Source organism: Apteryx rowi, unplaced genomic scaffold (assembly GCF_003343035.1).
Source record: "Apteryx rowi isolate R43461 unplaced genomic scaffold, aptRow1 scaffold_765, whole genome shotgun sequence".
In the NCBI taxonomy this organism is placed as follows: domain Eukaryota; kingdom Metazoa; phylum Chordata; class Aves; order Apterygiformes; family Apterygidae; genus Apteryx; species Apteryx rowi.
The window spans coordinates 293,769-312,359 of NW_020451055.1; positions in this window are offsets into that span (position 1 = coordinate 293,769).

Below are 18,591 nucleotides of genomic sequence, written 5' to 3' on the forward strand. Positions count from 1 at the left end.
GGCAAATGTTTTGCAGCTGTTTCTCTAGTCACTACAGGCACCCTGTGGTATTGTAAAGATGGGATTTGAGTCAGTATAAGGGTTTGGCACAGGCAATTTGAAAATCTAGGTTTGTTTGTAGCCTTTACAAGGTCCACTGAGTAGGAAAAGTATCAGAAAGAAATAGTGGGATAAACTTAGTTCTATGCTGACTACGGATTGCCTGCTTGTGCTATGGTTATGGCTATAAGTAATAGTGGATAACAGCAAGGACTGAAGAACAGTTAACTGTTATATTCTATAACACCCTGTCAAAACTTAAAATAACTTGACAGAGTGAATTATGTTTCTGTTACAGGTCCCTGCTAAGAAGTTTAAGGTTTGGGTTCTAAACAGTAGGAGTTAACAAACCTGTGTTTGATGGATGCTAGAAAGAACAGAGAACAGGTGGAGGTCTTTATAGAATATACCAGAAGTGGGCTATTGTGTTATGAATGAGGAAGAATTGAGGGTTGGATTCAGGCTCAGGTTCAAAAGTCAAAAGCTGAATATTAAGTATGTTGCTGGTCTCTACCAATTCATCAGGATTTTCACAAACCCCTTAATGGCTTGTTTACACAACAATAATGAATGGTTGCCTGTAAGAACATATCTAGCGATATAAAATGTATCTTCCACTGTCTTAGTATGCCACTAAAGATTTTTCTTTTGACAGATGAATGCTTCTGAATGGGGACTTGGTTGAGTGTTCTTGCAAGAAATTAAGTGTCAAGGAGCAGCAAGAGCGTGCTCCTCTGCAGGAAAGGCAAGCCAAGAGCCAAGGGTGACAGCAAAGCAGTGACCTCACCGACAGGAGGAACACTCGCACAATTCCTGATCAACAAGASCAGAAAAGGTCTAGTGACAGGGTCCAGTCTGAAGGTGAAAGGACCAGGGTCAGCCATGGTCAAGGGCCACAGTCCAGTGATCAGTGGACAAATTCGTAGTGATGAGGCGGGTTTGAGGACAAGCAAGGAAGTTAAGACAGCCTGAAGCACACAGTCAAGTACACAGCCAGACACAGGCAAATCTATGCTGTAGTTCAGACAAGCATCAGGGCAAGGACCTGAACTTAAATGAAGGTCCTAAGTCTGCAACTCCCAACATGGCTCACACAGCTCTTTTCACAGCAGTTAACATTGTTGCAACCCATGCAAAAGACAAGCCCCAGATTAGCCTGCAGATACATCAGTTGGAATAAAGACACCAAAATGTTCCAACATTCAAAAAATAATTGTGGCATCAGAATTATTACAGTCAATAAAGGGTCAGATCTATCACTCTTTGTAACTAACATAGCTGAGCAACTCTTGAATGTTGTTAAAACCATCTTCTGCTATTCTTTTACTGTATTCTGTGAGCTTTTTATATCCAGAAGTTGTGCAACCACCTGTATAGAAGTGTCCAAATAAATACATGTCCTGAATATCAAGATAAATATGTCTGAAAATTTTTCAGGCAGCTACTTACCTTCTCCTCTTATCCTGAGGACAGAACCTCCACATCTGTTACTGTGCCTGCATCCTGAAAATCAGAAGCTAGCTGAAAGCATCAAGGATTTGCTAAGTGTCATAGATCCAGACTGTGTACATTATAGTCATCCCTTGAAATATGGCTCAGAACCTCCATATATCAACTCCTTCACTAATAACTTGCTCTCTTTTAATGAAGTAAAATCCAGTACTGTTCTATACATGCTCTAATAGCTCCCGAGGATGCTTTTCAAATCATGTTCTCCTTGGCAAAGTAACAAGTTCAGTTTTAGTGAATGCTAGACAACAGTTTGACTTGTGTCCAGCCCTCAGGAATCCCAGGCCCTGGAGACCAGGGGGAAAGTCTGCAGAAAGGAAGTCTGTCCCTTGCTGGAGGAGGATTGGGTTAGGGATCACTTCAGCAAACTGGACATACACAAGTCCATGGGCCTTGATGGGATGCACCCACGTGGGCTGAGGGAGCTGGCCAATGTCATTGTGAGGCCACTCTCAAGCATCTTGGAAAGGTCATGGTAACTGGGAGAGATGTCTGAGGCCTGGAAAAAAGCCAGTGTCACTCCAACCTTCCAAAAGGGCAAGAAGGAGGATGCAGGGAACTCCAGGCCAGTCAGCCTCCCCTCCATGCCTGGCAAGGTGATGGAGCAGCTGCTGCTCAATACCATTTCCAAGCACATGAAGGACAAGAAGGTGATCAGGAGCAGTTAGCATGGCTTCACCAAGAGGAAATCATGACTTACCAACGTGATAGCCTTCCCTGATGGCATGACTGACTGGGTGGAGGAGGGGAGAGCAATGGCTGTTGTCTCCCTTGACTTCAGGAACGCTTTCCACACTCTCTACCATGACATCCTCACAGGCAAGCTGAGCAAGCAGGGTCTGCATGAGCAGACGGTAAGGTGGACTGATGGAGCTCTGAGGGTTGTGATCAGTGTTGCAAAGTCTAAGTGGAGGCCTCTGGCTAGCAGTATCCCCCAAGGCTCAAGGCTGGCTCCAGTCCTGTTCCGCTTGTTCATCAGTGACCTGGATGAAGGGACAGAGTGYACCCTCAGCAAGTTTGCTGATGATACAAAACCGGGAGGAGTGGCGGATACAGTACAAAAGAGACATAGAGCTACTGGAGCGAGTCCAGTGAAGGGCTACTAAGATGATGAAGGGACTGGAGCATCTATTAGATGAGGAAAAGCTGAGAGAGCTGGGACTGTTCAGCCTGGGGAAGAGAAGACTGAAGGGGATCTGATCAATGTGTATAAGTATCTGAAGGGAGGGTGTAAAGAGGATGAGGCCAGACTCTTTTCAGTGGTGCCCAGTGATAGGACGATAGGCAACGGGCACAAACTGAAACACAGGRAGTTGTGTCTGAACCTAAGGACTTCTTCACTGTGAGGGTAACAGAGCACTGGCATAGATTGCCCAGAGAGGCTGTGGAGTCTCCTTCCCTGGAGATATTCCAAAGTCATCTGGACACGGTCCTGGACAGCCTGCTCTAGGTGACCCTGGTTGAGAAGGGGGGCTTGGACCAGATGATCTCCAGAGGTGCCTTCCAACCTCAACCATTCTGTGATTCTGTGATTCTATTCCTGCCAGAATTCCTACAGCAGGTCTGGGGTTTCCTAGATTGTCTTCCAAGATTTGGATGTCTGGATCTCAGTAAGCCACTTGAAAGCTCTAGCAAAGCTTCTAGCTCATCCTCAGGCTGATTTTATTTGGAGTCAGTCATTCCCTGTGAATTTCCACATCACTGTACTTGCCCCATGTGCTTTTTTATCATGGCCTATTAAACAAAGCAACATCTTTTAACYCATTAGCTTACTTCTCAGAGTCATCTCACTTTCAGTGTTGCTGCTGCAACAGCAACTCTTATCATCATGTCACAAGTTCTTAAAATTGCTCTCAGGTTCTTCTTGAAGGGCAGCTGCCTTTGTAATGGTGAATATAGGTACATTTGCTGCAATTGTTGCTAGTGGTGTGCTGTTATCCCCTCATTTCTTTCTGAAGGACTCTATTGGCAACATCCTTGCTGCACAAATTTTCCACTACACAAAGACAGGCCTTGCCTTTGGCCATTGCAGGAAGACTTCTAGTACCACTCCACTGAATAACTCTTGATAACTTTCAACACAAAGCTTTTGTAGCAATTCTACACAGGGAACAACAACAAAAAAAAGCCCTTCTCCTTCAGTTCAAACAGGAAATTTTTTCAATTATTACGGAAGAATAAGGACACATATAATGGCAGCTCCACACTTTTAAAATCCACAAATGCTTAAAATATTCCTGTTGAAGCTCTCCTACTCCTTCTAGACTGGAACTTAAGTCTCTGATGTACGAATCAAACTCCTGTGCTAACTCCAAGCATGTGTATATAGTTTTATCACAGCACACACAGAGTTGCTTTGCCAGATTCAAAAAAGGCACGTGAACCTTATTTGGAAAGGCTAATAAAATTAGTTCTGATGAGTCACCATTGCACAATCATTAAAGTGAAAGTATTCAGAACAGGAAGAACAGGTGAATTAGTTTTAAATTTGAACATGCAAAGCTGACATGGCTAGGATAAAACCAGGAAGCAGCAAGCATATAATGCGTTTTATTTTATTTTCAAGCATGTATTGATAGCTGGCTTATAAGGGTAACACAGCTGAAAAGCAAGGCATACTCATCTACAGGATTACAATGAGTGTTACAGATCTGTAACCGTCATTGGTCTTTGGGCTGCAGTAGAGTTAATTCTCCTTTCATTAAGGTTTCTCTACAGAAACTGCTGAACATCTTTATTTCTTGTTAGATTCTACAAGATCTGCAGGAATAGCTGGTGATCTGGAGCCATCAAGGCTGAAAAGCTGATGTTTATTTCTGAAGCAGCTATGATGACAGCAGCTCATTGTATCATAGAAGAAATATGGTTGATTTTCAGCAACTCAAAATGTCTTATAGTGTATCTTATGGGATCCTGAGCTGCAACTGAAAAAAAGAATTTGGTCTGGTGATGGGCTAGGGTTCACAACAGCAAAAAACTAGGAAAAGTGCTGTATTATTCAAAGCTTTAGTTGAGTAGTGTGAAGGCTGGAGTTAATAGGCATGGCTTATGGTTAACGTCTTCTGAATTTACTCCTAAATATCAGGTAGCTTGTTGTTGCCATGACCATAAATAACCTATAACTGAATTCCTCCCTTCTCCCACCTGCATCAATGAAAAGAGTACCTGTCATTCTGTAGTTTAATATTCCACATAACAAAATGAGATATGGAAGGCCTGAGGAAGTGTCACTGGAAAGATGAAGAAAAGAATGTTACAGTCAGGGTAGAAACAGCAACCACTGAGGACAGTGGAGACATTACAAACTTCAGACAAAGAAATGGAAAAAAAAAATTGTCAAGAACAAAAAATGTGTACTTTGGACTAGTTAAAACTTTGAACTTAAAGAACTTGAATCCGCGTGGACCTCTGAAGTATCCCTTCTTCAGATACCAGAGAGTACACTGAGACATCTGGCCCATAGATCATGAACAACAGATCTCGTTAATGGAGGCTACCTATTACTGTCTAGACTCCTGCGGTGAATATATCCATTAAGGTTTGCATTTTGGAGGGCAAACTATCTTACCTCCATTTTTGAAAGCTCATCTGCCCTCTATTCATGTCTATGATTTTGACAGATCTATCACTTTATAGGTTTGTAACTAAAATTTAGGCTAGAGGTGGGATTAGGATTACAGTTTAGGGCACCACCAGTGACAAATTAAACCCCAAGATCTGGGAAGTGAGCTGGTGCTGATGAAAGCAAAATGTTTACGATTGAGGATTCCCATGCTGTTGCTAAAATCAGGGTTGTGTTACAGCTTGGTTGCACAGGGACTCGTCAGGACCCCTCAAGACCTGCAGGTCTGGATCCAACAGGAGCAAGTGATTTATGGAAAGCTATAGGGAAAAGCTGGTTCACTGTTTTTTATTAAATCTAACAATGGACATGATAGTAGGATTAAGGTTATCTTATAAGTGAGGATTAAAAGCAGATTTATTATTAGATTCTATGAGATTTGCAGAACAAGGTCACTGGACACCAACAGGGTGAATTGACTAAATTCTGCAGCTGATATAGACCAAATTAGTTAAACCTGTGGTTAGGTTTGAGATAATATTACACTTGTGAAAAATAGGGACCGAAGATTTTATTTAATTGCTATGATGTTTTACAGTGTCTTCAGAGCTAGAAGAAAAGGTAGAGCCAGCGAGGCAGTTTGTAGATGATATTGAGGTAATAGAGGGCAAGTGGGCTCTGGTTAGGCTTAAAATGTAACCCAAATCTACTGTCACAAATGCAAAATTTAATTCTGACAGATCTGGACTGCAATGTGTTTTAAACTGCTTGTTGCCATATGCTGAATGGTTTGCTCTCCTCCATAACATTCCTTAAGAGTGGCCATACTTGTTGAAATCAAGGTTTCATCTTACCCAGCAGCCAGACTCTGACAGCGAACACACAGGAAATAGCATAGAAGTGCATGCATTTAGTGATACRTTTATCAGAATGCTCTTAGAATCTCTGAGAGCTGGTTCACAAACTTCAGAGGTGGAGGTGTCACTTTTTAAATCTAATAAACTTTTTTTGGTTAAATTTTTCTTCCATAAACTTTTCCAGTCACCTCTGAACACATTTATACTGTCAGCCTCTGGAGCATCCTGTGTCAGTGTGTTCTACAGATAAACTGCACATTGTATGAAGAACCACTTCCTATCATCTGTTTTGAATCTAAGGCCACCAAACCTTGTACTGAAAGGCACAATCATTTCCTATTTGCTTACCCATGGCACTCATGATTTCATGGACCTCTGCCATGAACCCCTTCAGTCTTATCACTTCCTTGTTGAAGAGATGTAATCTACTTGGCCGTTCCCTGTACAGAAGCTATTTCACACCTTTGGTCACCCTTTTTTAAACTTTTCTGAACCTTCTCCAGTTCCATTATATGCTTTTGCAAGTGGGAGAGTGGATGGAACACAGTTGCAGACAGATCACAACCTTCCATGGAGAGTGGAGGAATGATTTCTATTTTGTTTTCTGATCTTTTTTAAATACCTTTTAATTTGATTTTGAGGATGAGGATGACATTTTTAACAGAACCATCTATTATAATTCCAAGATGTCATTCCTGAGAAATAGTAATCAACACAGTGTTCAATCTCTTTTCTGTGTGAAGTTTGTATTGTTTTTTCTATATATTCTACTTAATATTGGATGTATCTACACTGAATATCATCTGCTGTTATATTGCCCAATCATTTAGTTTCATAAGATTCTTTTCCAATTTTTCTTAGTCAGGCTTTCTGTTTGCTACCCTGAATGACTTGTTATCAATAAACTGTCACCTTTTCCAAGGAATGCCATTTTTCACATTGTTTATGAATATATTGGAAACTATCAGTCTTAGCACAGATCCCTGAAGGACACTATTGATAATTTCTTGCAGGGTGAAGACTGACTGCTTACACCACCTCTATTTTCTGTATTTTAAGTATTTATTTACCTATATAAGGATGTTGGTTCTTATTCATTGAATACTTTATTTCTTTAGGAGCTTCTTGAGAGATAGTTCATTGACAGTATCAACTAGATTTCCCTAAGGCATGTTGATACCTACAAAAAGGCACAATAGATTTGTWAGGCATGACTTTCCTTTACAAAACGTGTATTAATAATACTGAAACACAGTGACAGAGGACTATGGCAGCTAAAACCATCTGAACTATAGGAAAACTAACAACAATGGAGAAAATCCATTTGCGGCACAGCTAAGAGTGAGGAATTCTAGTGCACTGCAAAAGAAATGAATCATAGCAATGAAACAGACCTTTTAACTAGACATGAATTGTTAAATTATTAATAGTGTAGAAAAGGAACATTTATTCAACTAATACTTTTGTTCTGCCTTTAGAAGGAAGCTGGATAAGATACAGGGATCACATAGGAATAAAGGGAAGATTCTTACTTCATGAGTAACTGAGAAAGATATTAGGCAACATCAACAACAGATAAACATCTTACAGTCCCATAAGACGTTTCCAGTAACACTTCATTATTTACTGAGGAAATATCTAGTCTTCTGATTTAAATGTTATTTATTTATTACAGTGACAATGAATCAACAAAGGACTGAAAACACTGATATTTTGTCACCATTCAGAATGAGGAAATGGAATGATAAGAAGGATAACTGACTAGTCTGAGTCCAGTCAGAGGCAAATTAATACGAAAGACAATGACTTAAAAATCAATAAATAAAGAATTAAAAATTAGGAATACAGTTAATCTCAGTCAACATGGATTTTAAGAAAAATAGATTTTGCAAGATAAGATGGGTTGGGTTTTTTTAGACAATAGATTTTGTTGACAAAAGTAACAGCATAGGTATCATACTATTAAGGAGTTTAATATGTGCTACTAATATGAGAACCCAATGCTAAGAGGTAGCAAAATGACAGAATGAATTGGCACTTSAGTTTATTAACAAGAGATAGAAAGATATAATTTGAAATCCAGATACAGCATTGGTGAGGCTGATACTGGCATGCTATGTGCTGTTCTGATATTCTCTTTTAAAAAAAGGATGTTGAGGAAAAAAGTGGAAGGATCATGGAAAAATCATAAAAATAATTCAAGGGCTGTAGAAAGTGTCAAAGGAAACATTACAGTACAAATTGCAACATGACTGGTAGTCAGGTGTTCTTGCCTTGAATAACATAAAAATCTGTTAAAACGGGCAAGTAAACACAATAATTTATCTCTATTATTTTCCATTAAACTATGAATAATACACTGATGTCAGGATAGTTAATGGGGACAGGCTTCAAGACGACCATTTTTAAAGACATAAGGTATATGGATCAGGTATCAGCTGAGAAAACTAGGACCTTCCAGGTTAAAGCAATTTTACTGAGTTAAGAATCACCTGAGTTTGATCTTCTGTATGTATTCCTTTGGGTAAGATAAGAAAGAACCATCCAGTTTCCCTTTCATGGCAACAAAAATGCATCTGTTTTCCATATTATCTAAAGCAACTAATCAGAGCATCCATTTGCACTGGACACATATAAGATCAATATGGAATAATGTTCTGTTTCAGAAGTATGCTATAGAAAACTGCCAGATCCCTTTGCCATTCTCCTGGGATGCACTGCTGACTGATAACTATTCTGCTGTCAGGGCCATCTCACCTTGAATATAGATTGAATACTGATTTTACCATACAACACAAAATCCAGAACTTTTTCTGACATAACAGACAGATGTTTGTTTGCGCTCCATTGTTTGGAGCACAGGTTTGTTTTGGAGCCTACCCACAAAAGCACTTGCTTGTTGAACACAGCAAGTTTTACTTTCTCTGGAGGAAAAAAAATCAGCAATATTTAGTGTTTTTCCAATAAGAACTATCCTAAACAGATCATGCTCCTTTAATTTCTATTCTTCCACCCAGTCTTTTGGTCTGAGAACTTCCTACTAGAGCTAGTAAAATATTTTCAAACATGGTTAAAAAGTTGCTTTGTTAAAAGAATGTTCTGTGGAAATATTTTGCTTTCTATCAACCTCTGAAAAATCACAAACACAGCTCCCTAGTATGTTGCACCAAACAGATTGCTTCAGAGTGAGGCAACTGGGGACTTAACAGACTGAACAGCCAATCTCAAGATCAAGTTTCTTGGCACAATCAAGGATTGCAGGACATCATGGAGCCAAGAACATAGTAGCCTTGGGAAATTTAGCTAGATCTAAGCTTTAAAGACCCTGGAAGGCCTCTCAAGACTTGATTTGCTAGGCATCCTGTTCTACAGCACGTAGCTTCCTGTGCTAGTCCTAATTCTGGGGAACTCCCAAGAGCACTCCCACTTCTGAATTAGCAGGGTGCCTCATTTAATTTTGGAGAAAGCATAGGTTATTCTGTGATCCCCTGATAATGTTTTTACAGTTCCTATTACTAAAGTTTTTTTTTTTTTATTCATGAGATTGTCTTCAAATTGAAAGAAAGATGTTTTGAAATGTTGAACTTGCTCAGAGAATGGAAGTTCAGGTTTTATCTAGCTCCTAATTATGATTACTACAGTCAAAGCCCTTTTCCTTTGAGTACCGTCCTCTTGCTGCTCTACCAAGACCAATACTGACAGAGAAAAAGAGACAAACAGCTCTATCTGAATTTTTTTGTTGTTGTTTTGTGTGTTTGTTTTTTTTTATGTGAATCCTGTGTTTTCAAAAGGAATAACTGCAAAGGTCACAGATGCATTGATCAAAGCTGAACATTGTCTTTCCATGAAATAGAAACATCTGACTGTGATTTCTGACTTAACTGAAATTATCAAAGTGTTATTTCCACTAAATTTGCTCTGTGAAACAAGTGAGAACATGGAGGGAAATAGCCATATCTGTGTGCAGTACCTGATGGCAGTGATAGAAGTCCATCTGTATTCTTTTAATTACGGAGCCAAATTCTTTGGTATATCAGAACAACATTTTAGAGAATTTGCATACAAAAGAAATAATCTCTCAGTTGAATATTTAATGAGAAATTAACATTTTAAATCAAAAACCTTTCCCAGGAGATATCTGTCACTAAGTCATTATAAAAATGCATGAAGTCTTCCCCAAATGAGTATGCCAACTGGAAAAGGTGAAAATGATTGCACTGCTTTTATTATCCAGGCTGAGGTCAATGAAAAATCTAAATGAATAACATAAACAGTAAATCATCAATTAGATTTTTATTTTGATGATAGTAACTAATTCAGCAACATAAGGTCTTTTCAAAGTTAGTTCTTTTTTTTTAATCTAGCTGTCTTTTCAAAATAAAAGCAAATTAGAGTGAAAATTGTAGAAAAGACCTTTACAATGTGATTTTTGGAATATGTGATTTTAGCAACAACAATAAAAACAACCCATAAAAATTGAAGATTGGTTCCACTTTATAATGACTGTCAAATCCAAGTTAGTTTTCAGTTTCAGAACCATTTGGCATTAATGTTCTATGAGAAAAGCTTCGACAAATCTTTTAGCTTAGAATAAGATAAAAAAATGGAAAATGATTATAATAATAATAAAAAGTCAAATGTATACTGTAGAAAGTTTTCACTTGTCCCAAAACAGTATGTATTCTGTCAAGGGTGAAAATTCCTCCATTAAAAAATCGGCTAAGAATTTTGGGGGAAAATCAGATCAGGAAAGAGGCTGAAGACAGCAATCACAGTAGCAAAATATTCAATAAATACATAATAGCTTAAAAATAATGTAATGTGAGGCAAAGGTGTTTTCTGTCTTAGGAGAAAGACCACCTTACAAAGGTTATACAAAATTATTTTTTAACTTTTTGTTTTCCCCTGGGTTAAAACTAAAGATATTGACCATTTTGGTCCATTGCCCTACACAATCTAAAAGATCTTGTATTCACACAAACAATACACACAAGGGGGGTGGTGATGGGGAATGGATCTTTTTAGCCTGTTCTGTAACTAAGCTGATTTCACAGGGATTCTTCCTGCTCTACACTGGTTCTTTGCTGCCTCCAGTGGAGGCTGTACACAGCTGCTTGACTGTAAGACAGGGAACTATTTTTAAAGCTGCTTATGAATTCACAGATTCTGATGCTTGTTTTATTCCAATTTGAGCCATGATGCAGCAAAGCTACTGTAAACTCTACCAGCCAGTAAGAGTCCCCAAAGGGAAAGCTGGTTTGCAGTTGCCTCTGTCRCTTACAAGCTGGGCAGAACTCACAGGCTGTGACTACACCAGAGGACAAAATTGAACACTGCCAGGGATGGTGCCCAGGCACTGGAACTCAGCCACCTACACTGTCATAGCAGTCCCTGGCACACGTTTAGTCTGTGCCAACTCTCCTAATCGATTCCTGCATACAATTGGGAAGCTAGGCAGTCCCCAAAGTATTCCCAAAGAGTAGTTTGCATAAGGCTACCCTCTCACAGAGTGTAAGAAGGATGAAGAGAATGGATGTGGCCTGCTCTGTGCCAGCTGGCTTAAGTGCCAGAGGCTCTAGCAATGGTCCTGAGCACATTATATTTCCTCCTGTAAATGTTGTCTATGTATCCCAGGTTCTGGATTTCCTGAAGTTAGGCTGAGTCAAGATGTTTTCTCCCCTCTAAAAGACAGCAGCCTTCCACACAAGAAGAGACAACATTCACAAGTTTGGGCTAGTGGACAGTTTCTTTGTCACTTTAGGTGCAGAATCAAGAGAGGCCAGGAGTCAAAATCTTAACTCTGTAGACTGCTCTTTACAGTCCTCTGCTGCTATTGAGTAAACTTTATGCCTTTACCCTAGAAGGAAGCTTTTTTCATTATGAAGTTGGTTGTGAGGAGGCTGCACAGATACAGCTGGGRCTGCAATGCTGGTTTCTGGAAGGAAAGAACCACTGATAATTTCATAGCCACGTGATCTTCCAAAGGGTGTACTTGCCTATAGACAGTTGTCCAGCTGACCACCAGAAAGTCATGGAGCCTACCTACTAAATGAGCAGTGTGTCTGCCTGCTGATTATCCAGAGCAGGAAAAGAGTACCACAACTTTTTAAAGCGGTAGTTAMTTGTGCTTAGTATTCAAATGCTGACAGTGACTCACATGGGACATCCTTATGTTTACATAAGATGGCATTTATTTTTCAACATTTATTTTTTTGAAAGTGATACATACACATAGTGAGATGACATTCTCAAATTTAGACTGTACTACCAAAACATGTTATCATTTATCAGCTATGGCTCCGTAAAACACATGTGATTCACTTGTCTCTTTGAGCTAAGAACTATGGTTGAGAATGAAAGAGCAAGCTACTCTGCTTCTAAAACAACTGAGTTCTTATGTACACTGAAGCCATCCTCATTCCTTTTGTAGCACAGAGAGATCAGAGCAGGCCAGAGAAAGCAATGCCCTCTATTGGCTAGTGAGAGAAATCAGCTAGGGATTTTAGTCTTGCTCTTGCATGGAAAGAAAGCTACTATACCTGCAGCTATGTAACTCTAAGGTGAACAGATAACAGTCAATGATGAACACATATATAGTAGACTCATTGCTGCATATCAGATATAGATAAAGATGGGCCTTCCCCTGAACTGTTTATGGCCTAAAAAACAGTTTCTTAGAGCAGAACTAGCCTCCCACCTTCCGTTAGTTGTTTAACAGATAGGAGTCCGGTCTTTGTTAGTGTCCCTCTATAGTCGATAGTCTACAGTCAARAGGAGCTTGCCTTGCTTTTCTGCGGCATTTATCTTTACTCTGCAAAGTATTTCCAAAAACCTATAGAGGAATAATTTGGAGTGTTTTTCTTCAATCTCTGGTTTCTGAACCTTGAGGTTCCAGGGAATACTTTGAAGACTATGGAAGGTAACTAGACAAAGTGAGACTATTTTCATAAGACTTAAATTTCCTCCAGCTTGTTCAGTGGGATTTCCACAGTAGGCTTGCATCGGTGCAGTACCACAAAATTGACTGAAGATAACGTTGAATCTGGCTCAGTGACTGATATGCTGGTCAATGCAGAGCTGTCTTTAGCCTTGATTTTACAGGTAGAGAATATTATAGTCAGAAATCTGTTTTTTTAAACTTTCTACCAAACATCAGGCTAGCCCTGCCTGTGACACTGACAGAACATTTAGGCAGTATATCAAAGTTCTTCAGTCTTGGTTGCAGTGATGGGATTTTAATCTTCTTGGCATTTGGAGCAGGTAAGAAGTGGGTAAAGCCCTTAAAATGCTCAATTGGCTTTAATACCCCTAACATCTGTTGAAGTTTTTGTTCAGGTTAGGTATGTTCTCTGGCTGATTTCAGCACTACAGGAATTCTTAATGCTTCATCTCTGCCCTCCCCAGCAGCTGTCAATGCATTCGGCATTGCCTCTGAGAGTTGGAGGCTCACAGAGATGACTGAGCCAGGTGCATAAATATTATTTTACAGTTATGTACAATACATTATATTGAAAACATATTCTGCAGTTTCATAAATTGGAACAGAAATTTTGGAAAATACCATCTGTTGGATGCTTTTTCTATCTAGAATTTAAAAGTAACTATCATAAACATAGATTCCAAAGTAATGCTTACTTGCATACTCTGCTCACAGAAATGTAGCTAACCTAACAGTGGCCAGAAAGAAAATCTGCTCGTCACTTGCCAGTGCAGATATTCTTGAATCATCAGGTAGGATAAAGCTTCCTCTTTAAAGAATTATTGACTTCTATATGGGATAAAAAGTCTAAATTATAAGCAGTATCTGTGACCATCAAATTTTCATTTTTATGATGGATGTCATCTATACTTTGGAAGTCCAGTTATCATGTCAGCCAACTGATACCCACTCAACAAACCCAACAGAACTACCAGCCCGATCCCATCCCATCCTATTTATTTTTAGCATGATTGACATATAACCTGAAGAAGATTAAATATTGCTTTTCTTCTGTGAGGACTGATAAGTCTGTTTTTTAAAATAACAGCGCAACTTTTTAAAATTTTTGTAAGCAGTTGTAATGCTTATGGAAAAAATGGATTTCAAAACATTATTTTGAGGTTCTGAGGTCAATAGAGGGCAATACAAGAAGCATTTTATAGCCTAGTCATGTGAATGTCTGTTGAAATTTTCTCCTAAGTGTACGCTCGGTTCATATATTTGTTATGAGCTTGATTTAGACAATCAACTCTGCTCTGCAATCACTTCATAAAATGTTGCACTTGCTTTTATTAAATATAGATAGGAACCCTTATGTCTGTTATAATCAGCTGAAACAAGAGCATGCTTGAAACTGTAAGGCTCTTAGCATGAAAATTTCACCAGTCTTAGAAGACAGAACCAAGGAGGACACATTTTCTTGTTTTCACATACACCCCGTATGTAAAAAAATGTGAAGATATCTTTCCTTTAACATTTTAACATGGCATTAGAGAATGGAACTGGTGAAAGTTAGTAAAATTACTACCCAGAAAACAGTGACTACCATGTGTTAGTTAACAAAGCTAGAAATTCAGCTTTGGCTTTTGTTCCGAGTTCCAAACGTGGTGCCTCTGTTCCATAATCCAGCCAGGGAATGCAGAACAGTTCATCAGTGAAGTCTGTCCACCCAATACAGCATTCAATCGTCTTCTTTTTTTTCTTTATGCTTACTTCACAAGGTCCTTATTCAGAGGATTAAGATGTTTATTTTAAAGATATTTTTATTAACATTGTAGACTGATTGATTCATAAGATTTGATTGCAGAGGAGACCACTAACTTGATGTTCCAAAAAATCACACCAGGAGTTTTTAAATGAAATCTATACCTGCAGGACAAGCCAAAATACTCATTATATTGTATCATCTCTGTGACCTCCTCATCCAAGACTGTGCTGCTTTTTGAGACTGGGGGTCATGACAAGGTGTGTTCATCTGTCATTTCTGTCTGAAGGTATTCAAACTTACATCTTGTAAATCCTGGAAGCATGCTTTCTTCAGCATCCACGCTGCTTAGTGTTGTCAAGAGTCAGATGCTTCCCGATATTCTGGAAGGAACTCCAAGCACCTGTGAGCTTTAATGGCAAAATAGTGCACCTACTCATTTCAGAAGCCTCAGGAGTCAGACTGAAGGTGGGCAGAAGTCTTGGGGATCACAGTTTTGTCTACATATATGCAGAGCAGGAGTTTGGCAGTATTTAAGTGGCAAGCATTTAGGTAGTTATCTTAGATCTAGCCCTAAGAAAATGTACTTGATATAAAACATAATCTAGTGGAACATTAAATTATCATCCCAAATCTATCAGTGTAAATTTCAATTAACTCCACTGAAGTCATGGGAGCTACTACATATCTTTGTATAATTCAGCATAAACAAATCAGAATAGACCATTACCTCAGTTTCTGCATATATAAAAAGGCAACAGATTGTTTATTTACCTACTTTATAGCTCAGTTAATATTTCCATAGTACTTTGAATCTACATCTATATTAGTAAATTAAACAGGAATATTCCTGGGCATCAGAATGAAATTGTCTACATTGTTAATTTGTCCTTGGCATGCTTTTGGCCCATGCCAACAAACACTTTCCCTAACTCATGCTGGAGTTACTTTGTAAAAAGGATTAATACACAATTTTGATAAGTCCACAGTCTTTTTAGAGGAAGACATCTTCATAAAACAAATTATTAAACAACTCACAGGACCTTCCATGCCAGCTGGCCTCCACGCCAGACAGTGTTCCTGGGTACATCCAACTTACTAGAAAAGATGCAGCCTGACATTCATAGTTGAATAGTGCACAGGTGTGCAGTGCATAGTTGAAACGCAGGCTATTCCTTAGAGTATGGTGACTAAAAGTCACACTGAACTTATCYTTGCAAGCTAGGGGAAAATCTATCCAGGCATGTAGCTGACTTCCCAAACACCTCCTTTCATTCTGCAACTATATCTGCCTGTTTCCAAAGAGATTAATTTGGAAGTTGTATTACTTATAACTACTTGTAATAGTAGAAGTAAATAGTGAGAAGTAAATCACAGAGAAGTAAATAATAAGTTGTCAGACTGTATAATATCTGTCTAGTTTTCCCTCTTTGCTATCTCCATCACATGACCCTGTCTCGTAGCTATTGTGTCACTATTTGGTATGGCTAACTTGCAGCTACAACCATACCATGGTTATGTCATGCAAAGTACCATTCTTTCTTACTGATGAACTATTGTTTCAATTTTTTTTCCCCAAGCCTCAAGACTGGAAACAAATCATGAAGCCAAGAAGAAACCAGTATTCTGGACTCCTTTCAAATTTGTTCTTGCTCAATCTTGCCTCTGGATGTTTTTCTTAATCATATTGTATTGTGTATCATATCTATATATTTAAAAATAATAAAATAGTATTTACAGAAAACAGAATGACAGATATAAAAAGTGAACACAGAACACTGAAATCTTTTCTTTTTCCTTTTGTTTGGGAGCACTTGTAAATCTAGTCATGAAAACTTATTCTGCGCTACGCCGAGGGTGATTTACAGCTCTTTGTGAGCATATGTAACGCTCTTTATCCCGCAGAAGACGAAGCTCCTTCGAGACGCACGTGGCCGGGCCACTTCTGGAGCCGGACGCGGAGGGCCGCGCGCCCGGAGGGCTCTGACAGGCGACGGCGGCACGGCGCGGGTCGGGGGGAGGGGATTCCCTCCACAGCCGCAGCCGTTAACGGTCGCCTCCGCGCGCCCCCGCTGCAGCCGTTAACGGGCGCCTCCGCGCGCCTCCCGCGCCCGTGCCCACCGGCGGCACGGTGTTCGCGCCCGCCGGCGGAGTCCCCGACGGGGAGCTCGGACTGATCGCTGCCCCCGTGCTGGCTCCGCGCCGCTTCCCGCGGCTCGGCCTCGCCAGGGCTCAGTTTCGCCAGCTGCCACTGCGGGTCACTGTTGCTGCTGCCTGAAGAGAGGACGCCGCCGCGCTCTACCTGACTGCTGCGGCCACCAGCGCAGGGCAGAAGGGGCAGCGCTTTCCCAGTTGCCGATCTCACTGCGTGGGAGTGGACGTTATCTGCCGGGTGCCTCCCTCCCGGCAAGTTCACGTCCCGTCCGCTCGTCCGTTCGCCTCCCGCTCCGACCCCGTCTTCTTTTGGGGTTTGGAAAGGACTCTCACCGCTCGATCCAACTTTATATTTGTCTTTTTAGCTGCCAAGGGAGAGGTTTATACACACAATGAAAGTAAATAGAAAAGTTCAGTTGGATCATGTTTCACCGTGTTTCACTTCAGCTCCAGAAGTTCTGAGGGGCTTAATCGGGAAATGGAGGGGAACTGTATTTGTGTTGAAAATCTGTGGTTGGGCGGGAGGTGTTCAGTCTTGCAGGATGGCTCTCTTAGAGGGAAGCATAATGCTGTGTGTTCCCAGGAGGCTTTCACCTCTTCTCCCTCCACCGCCGTCTCTCCCACGTCCCCCGTGGCAGTCCCCCTTAATTCGGGCTGTCACCGTTTTCCGTCAGAGCTGATGACTGACAAGAGTCTGCAGTGCTCTCCTGTCCGCGGCACTGCCTTCTCCCCCCTTCGCCCTCCTCCTCCTCCTCCCCCCACCCCAGGCGGCTCTGCTGGGAGCGTTTCCAGGCAGTGCCGCGCTGAGAGCCCAGGAAGCCTCCTCACCACGCGGGACTGCCCTTGCCAAGAATAAGCGAGAAAGGCGACACGCCCGCCTCTCCCCCCCGGACCCTACTCCAGCCACCTCGCTGCGGGCTTCCCGGTCGGGAGGAGCAGAAAATAGCCTCCCTCTTCCCCAGCCGCTCGCCCCCGCCCCAACACCTCCCCTTCCCCGCCGCAGCCAAACCCGAAGTTCCTGGTAAACACGCGGCTTCCCCGTCCGCCCCCGCGACGCGGCCCCCGGCGAGTGACGGCAGGGAGCGCGGCGGCTGCGGCCCCGGGCCGGGGACCCGCCTGACGGCGAGTCGCGCCAAGGCCCATGAATATTTCAGAGGCTTCTCAGCGCGCTTCTAATTAAAGGCGCGGGCTAGGCGCTCCCCCCCCCTTCCCATCTTCCCGCCGCCGCCCCCTCCCACTCCACACACACACTTGGGACCGTCTCCTTACGTCGGAGAGAGGAGAAGGAGTGACTGAGCCCTGCCCGGGAGAGCTGCGCTAAGGGGAGGGACGGGGGGGACCGGGGCGGGAGGGAAGGGAGGGCTGTGCAGTAGCGACGCTCCCGAGGTTGCCAAGTGGACTTTTATTGTTTTCCACCCACTTCCCAAGTCGATACTATCTGCCGTCTCATGTCCATCCTATAGCCTATATAAGCGGCTGCGCCGGGGCTGGAGGAGATGGAGTAGTTTGTGGATACGGCGGGAGCACAGGGACGGGAGGGGGGCGGGCCAGCCGGGGCAAACTTGGACTCCCCGCCACTCGCGGGCTGCTGCTGCCCGGGAAGAGCCACGGGAGCGGCTCCCGCGGGAAAGACGCATCGGATCCTGGGACGGAGAGGCAGGTAAAAAAGCTGGGAAGAGCCAGCAAGCTCCTTTTCCCTGTCCCTCTCCTAACACCGCCCGGCCGCCCCGGGGAAGTGGCGCGCTCCGCGGCGCAGCGGCGGCGCTGCGGGGTGGCCCGGCCACGC